Source organism: Felis catus, chromosome A1 (genome assembly GCF_018350175.1).
Source record: "Felis catus isolate Fca126 chromosome A1, F.catus_Fca126_mat1.0, whole genome shotgun sequence".
Classification (NCBI taxonomy): domain Eukaryota; kingdom Metazoa; phylum Chordata; class Mammalia; order Carnivora; family Felidae; genus Felis; species Felis catus.
Window position 1 is genome coordinate 105,012,754 of NC_058368.1, and position 6,544 is coordinate 105,019,297.

The 6,544-nt window shown below is 43.7% G+C and overlaps 1 long non-coding RNA gene across 1 annotated transcript in view; it reads right to left on the minus strand.

The window, feature by feature from the left end:
* LOC111560755 overlaps positions 1-5,998 on the minus strand; it is a 68,692-nt gene extending 62,694 nt beyond the window's left edge. Inside the window, exons 1-4 of the long non-coding RNA XR_002742731.2 lie at positions 5,064-5,998; positions 4,839-4,980; positions 4,278-4,362; positions 1,235-1,358 (exon numbers count right to left, since the gene is read on the minus strand). This is a non-coding gene — a long non-coding RNA (uncharacterized LOC111560755). The remainder of the gene's footprint in view (positions 1-1,234; positions 1,359-4,277; positions 4,363-4,838; positions 4,981-5,063) is intronic.
* Between the last annotated feature and the right edge of the window lie 546 nt (positions 5,999-6,544).

Here is a 6,544-nt window from a genome sequence, read left to right on the forward strand (position 1 = left end):
CCTCTCCTTCCTCATGGCAGAATTCCAGGGTAGAACAGAACCGGATGGAGGGATAAGGAGAGGCTTTAACTCTGAATGAGTATGGAGTTTTGTTATTCTCCTAGAACAGACTGACCTCTATAATTTTCAGCTGGACTGGACTTAATAATGTGTGAAGGTAACCAGAGAACTTTTATTATGTAAGCATTATTGGAAACCAGAGACATCCCTAAAATTTTATTTCAGGATCGGGAGACAGCAGGTGAGGGAGTTTAATCGGCAGAGAAAAATAAAAGGAAATTGGTTTCTAGATCAGTTAACAAGCTCGTTCCATGACCTGAACACACATTGAGACTGTGTGGCTTTGGGGTTCCAAGGAAAAGGTCGACTGCCAATGACCGGTGATGGTATTTGACTAACTTGCATTCTCTCTGAGACAGGGTCTGTAAATTGCTTAGCAGAGCGATGCAGCAGAATCTCTATAAACAATAGTATTAGTATGCTAGTTATCTTTAATGGTTATTACAGGGCATCTGCCTTAAGACATCTCCAACTAGACTCTCAACCAGCAGCTGAAGATGCAGAGAAATCAGGCCTCCAAAGAGATATCTCTGCAACCATCCATCCCCAGGGTAAGGAGGGGTGGGGACTCTACCAGCTGGGGCTTCCCTGGGAAAGTGGTTCAAGTGATGAGTTAGACTCCCGGGAGGTACCATACAGAAGGATTGGGCTATCTTGATTTGGAATCTCTAGTTCATAGTCAGTGGTGGCTCAAATTATTAACCTGTCTGAACTTCAGTTTTCTCATGCTTAAAAATCCCAAAATAATGAGTACCTACTCTAGGGGGATTAATACCTACTTAACTGGGTTGTTGTGGTACACTGTGGATATTCCATTTATTTGCTTCTTTCTCCTTCACTTAGCTGTGTGTCTCTTTTCATTCTTAATACCCAGCATTCTTGAACTTTCCTGCTCTGTGCCCTGTTTCCTCTACTTATTTGGGAAAGTAGTCTAGTAAACTAATCTCTAATGGTAGAAAGGAGTGGCAACTGCTTAGACTGGAGATTACCTTTTAACAGAAGTATGTGGAAGATGAAAAGTAGAGAAGAAATCTCAGATCCTGAACTTTCCCACTGGTGTCACCCTGATGGCACAGGGTTAGGGTTGGAAGGACCACATTAAGCACCCCCATGAGGTTGGTGCTCCACAGATGGCAAACCTTTTTCCCAATGTGGGAATTTAGCTCTTACTTACAGTTGATGACAGCTGCCTCTTCTGTAAGCCTCCGAGCCTGGCACTGAGCTGGGAGCCTTGCGTCAGGATCTTTCTGCATCTTTGCAACATCCAGAGGGGAGGTAGGGTTGCCTCAGAGAGGTGCCTATTCAAACGTGAAACCAGACAGACTTCAAAGTAGTCCTTCAACCCTGTCACAACCCCATGAGAAGACGGTACTGGAGTGATTCAAGCAATACACGTGTGGGTGGGGAAAGCAAAAAGATGAAAGCTTTGCAAAGAGGAGCAGAGGGGGCTGGGGAAAAAGACGAGAAGTCCCAAACTTAAAATGCTTGAGATTGTCCTTGAACTCATTATCTTCCTTCCTTGTGAGCTAATACCCATTTCTGTTGGATCAGCACACAAGCTACTTTCCACAAATCTGCCAGGTACTCGACTGGTGACAAGAGGTCAAAGCGTAATGCATGCGCACACTCTTTAATCTGGAGCTGGCATTTGGTGGTGTTTGAGGGGACTTAACTTTAATTAATTGACTCCTTAGGAATAGAGCTGACAGTTTTCCCCTCATGGATTTAAGAAAGTTGACATTTTTTCCTCAAAGAACTCTACAGTGCTCTAAATCCCTGGGCCTGTGGAGAAGGCTATTATAAAATAGACATCTTCTCTTTTAGAGGGTCTCTCTCTTCACACAGCAAACACGGCGTTACTCATCTGTGTGGGAAAGTGTAGGTCCTAAAGGAAAATCAAAAGGATATTTGGTGATGAAGCAAGGGCAAAATGAAAATATCATAACTGAGGGGTGGCCCCGGATCATTCCACCTCCTCGTCATCAGGAAGCTTTTAGGTGGCTTCTCCCTGTGTCCAAGGGAGAAGCACTGAAGTCAGACAGGGAAAAAGCTAATGAGCTCTTGGGGATGAGGAACCCGCAACAGAGGCCTCCAGAGCTGGCGTTGATGGAACGTAGCTCCCTCAGTGGGCACAGCACCAGCTTTGATGTGGCTTTGCTGGGAACCACCAGTGGCTTTGTCATATGCTAGGACCTGGCCAGGTGGGAGGCAGTGTGGCACGCTGGTGTTGCAGGCATTGATGTTGCTGACTGACGACGGGTTGCAGTTGGAACTAGGGCTTTGGATCAGCCACAACAAGAGAAAGTTTTGTGGTGAAGAGCCAGAAAGAGCTGTGATTGTTGAGAGAAGCAAAACCCGAATATTCAAAGAAGTGTTTCACCAAACATGTGTAGGAACCCCTGAGAATTCCCACAGGTGTCATGCTACATTTTGAGGGGAGAGGTACTCGAGTTCCCACAGACCTAGTGGAGCTGAATCAGAGAACTGTGTAATAATGCTATTTTAAGACTCCTGCTACTTACTCCTGGTTGATGCGTTATGGGGAATCAAGTCTGTGTGTGTTGGGATAGTGGGTCTATATTGTTGATGGCAGGCCATGAATCCCGGTAGGTCAGGAAGTCGGTGGGCCCTGGAGTAGGAGGATGGAGAGATCTAATGTGGTTATTGACCTTCCCTTGGCTTTACGGAGCCTGGACTGTCGTCAGCGCCTCCGATTCGGTAGATCCTGGCCTATCACCATGCGTGTAGTAAAGCAGAACTGGGCACTCATTTTCCAAGGAGTGTTTCCTAATTAAGCCATAGTAGTAAGTGCCGTTTGGGTGGAGGATGCAATCCTGGGAAGAACATGTATTGGAAGATTGGACACCTCTGCCCCAGCTGCTTTACCATCTTGAGTGACCTTGGGAAAGTGACAGAGTTTGTGTGTGGGGTGGGGAACTGTGTCTCTATAAAGCTATAGGTCTGAGAGCAATCTCAGCGAAATGAGACACGAACGCTGCTCTTCCGTGAATGGGGAGAAACTCCTATCAGGTCAACATTGGCAGATGTGCTATGATTTCTCCAGCAGACAAAGACTGCATTGGCACAGTGGCAATAAAATCACTACAGCTAAAGAGAGCCACCTACTTGACTGATTGCTGTAGATGAATGTTTGTATTCCCCCAAAATTCATATCTTGAAATCCTAACTGCCAATGTGATAATAGTTGGAGGTGGGGGCCTTTGAGCGGTGATTCATTCCCTTATAATAGAGACCTCTGAAAGTTCCCTTGATATATCCACCATGTAAGGACACAGCAAGAAGACAGCCTTCTACGAACCAGGAAGAGAGCCTTCACCAGACACCAAATCTACCAGGGCCTTGAGCTTGGAATTCTCAGCCTATGAGAAACAAGTGTACCTATGTATGTATGTGTGTAGGTATGTATGTATTTGAGAGAGAAAGAGAGAGAGGGAGAGAGAGAAAGCACATGCAAGCAGGGGCACAGGGAGAGAGAAAGAGAATCTCAGGCAGACTCCATGCTCAGCACAGACACCGATGCGGGGCTCAATCCCATGACCCTGGGCCAAAATCAAGAGTCAGATAGTCAACCAACTGAGTCACCCATCCACCTAAATAAGTGTTTGTGTTTTAAGCCATATAGTCTATGGTATTTTTTCTTACAACAGCCTGATCAGACTAAGACTCTGACCAAGGAGGGTGTTCTATTTTCTCTCCTGGAAGAGTTGGTCATCAAAACTGGCCCATTGGACTCATCAAATGCCTCTGAGTCTTGGGAAAGAAAGACCACAGGAATGGAAGAAATACTTTCCCCCACAGGTGGATTGGGGGTTAGGGAAACTTAATTTGAATATTAAAAAGAATGGCACCTTATTTTGGTTCCCTAGTTAGTAATGTAGGACAGACAATTCCATATTACACTGTGCAGATTGTTGGGAAGCCAAAAAATTGGTGTTCCCATTCAATGGCCACTTGTTTTTAGTGGTGATATAATGGCTTCAAGAAAACTTTGAAAAACTAGAGAAATCAGTAGTCCCTGCTGGAAGCCAGGCTCATGTAAAGCTATGGAAGAGCCTGCAAACACAGGATACACAAGTAAGAAAATAAGCCCGAAGCTTGTCTTCATGAATTAGTTATAAATGCCTGAAGTGGAAACTAGAACCTGTTTTGAAAAATAAGAAAGTCCTGTGGTTTGAATCATTGAGCTGTCTCCATACCATCAGATTCTAGCAGTGATCTCTGAATTCCATCTTTCTCTTCACAGTCTTTGTGAAATGATGAATCATTTTGGAAAAAAGACACCTGGATAAAATAAGAGATGAAACAACAAATAAAACATGAAATATTTGCTTTCAGGAAAAATGGAACAAATCTCATAAGCACCTTCAAATCTCATAAGCTTTTCTGTAAAAAGTCTTCTTTCTTAAACAGTCATAGCAGAATTCTATCTAAATTCTGCCGTGTATCCAAGACCACGACTTAGGAACGGGTGTGGTCTTGTTTCAAGTGTTTCATTGCTAATGGCTTCATTTTTAACATTCTACAGACACATCATAGAGTGAAAGCTTCCCAAACCAGAATAGGTTTTTGGCAAGCAAATTAGATCATGCCCAGCAAGGATCAGCGTGAGTACAAGATGCCTTAAAGACTGGCAGGGAAACCATTTTAGAGTACAGGTAAGAGTCAGTTGGTTAGAAATTTTGTTCATGTCATTGTGAGAATCAGTGAATCTTTAATTATTATTGCTGTCTACTGAGAAAACCAGGGAATTACAGTACCTTAGAGCCTGACTTCACCTTCCTTTTCCATGGTAATTAACCCTTGACTAAGTCCGGTCTTGGTTCAGGTTATCTGGAGACTGTCCTTGAAATGGAGATTCGTGTGTAGTAGTTTATTGAGGCAGACGTTCAGGCATAATACCTGTAAGGTAGTGAGGGAAGCAAGACTGAGCCAGGGAAGAAGTTGGATGGATACAGTTGCAACCAAAATCTTAACCTACCCACCAAGGAACTCTGGAGCTGTGACGACCCTTCTGTGTGACCAGAATTAATGCAAGGAGGCCAGAGCTTCATATCCTGAGCCAACCAGTATTGGATGTGGGCTGTCCTTTGGCTGAGGACAATTCCTGGAAAAGGACACAGCTATGAGCCCTCAGCAGACAATATTCCTCTCACCTTGGGGAATGAGTTCTTTGGTTCTAAATGGGATGCAGAGAAATGGAGGCAGAATCTCATCACTATGCTATATAGATCTATTGCAAGGCCCCTTATTGAACAGGTCTCTTAAGAAAGGGAGAAGATAGTCTTCTTTCTGTTATCTAAAACTGTGTAACCTATTATCCCAAAACATAGTAGCTTAACACAACACAAATAATTTATTATTGCTCCTGGTTTCTATGGGTCAGGAATTCATAAATGGCTTGACCGGCAGAGGTGGGAGGGAGTAGGCTCTGCCTCAGGTTTCTTGTGTGAGTGTGGTCAGAGAGTGGGGGTTGGCCAGGCACCACTCTCTTTTCATGCAGAATCGGGGCCCCACCGTGAGGCCTCTTTGGCCAAATTTGGCCTTCCTCACAGCATGGTTTCCTGGTACTTCTTACTGACATAGAGGCTTGGGGTTCCAGGAATGACTCTTCTAAGACAGACTGGAAGACACTGCGTTGTATTTTCTGACCTAGCCCCCGAGGTCATGTGGCATTACATCTTCCACCTTTGATTGGTGAGAGGCCCACCCAGTTTCAAGGGAAAGAGACATAGATTCCCACCTCTGGATAGGAAGCAATAAGATCTGTAAGATCAGGTAAGGAGGGGACATTTTTGTGAATAATATAAAAGGTATAAAGCTTATATTTTCTGACAGTAATAAATCCAATGCAAAAGGGTTTTACGATAGTGGTATAACTCAAATCCTTTTTTTTTTTTTTAACTATTCAATGTGTTAAGTTCAGCCTAGAATATTCTGCCAGTTGTAAGAAACTAGACATTGGCAGATATCAAATCGAGCGTTATCATCTTCCATCAAGTACTGTATATAAGAGTATAGGAGACATTGGCTAAGCCAGGTCATTCCTGTGTCACAAAAGCCAGCTGAGTGAATTCTACATCAGTTTTTATCCATTATCACCCCGTATTTTTACGTATCACAATGCACAGGCTCCAATCTTCATTTTTTGCGGTTATGTTAGGAATTCATGAGATCAGTACCCATGTTTTCAACACTTTGAACTTGCACTAGGACCACAGAAATACTTCGACTCCCCCTTGTCTTACTTGGTTGAAGAAACATGGTCACCACCATGGGAACTGGGACCTCATATTTAGATTCCAAAGTGACATAAACTTTGAAATCAGACAAATTATGTTAGCTTTGACCAGGACAGACTCTTGGATTCCGATCAATGGTAATAGGTTTGTCTTTCTGAAATTTCTTTGATATTTCCCAGGAGGAACACAGAAGTACCTCCGAGTGATGCACACAAAAACCAGTC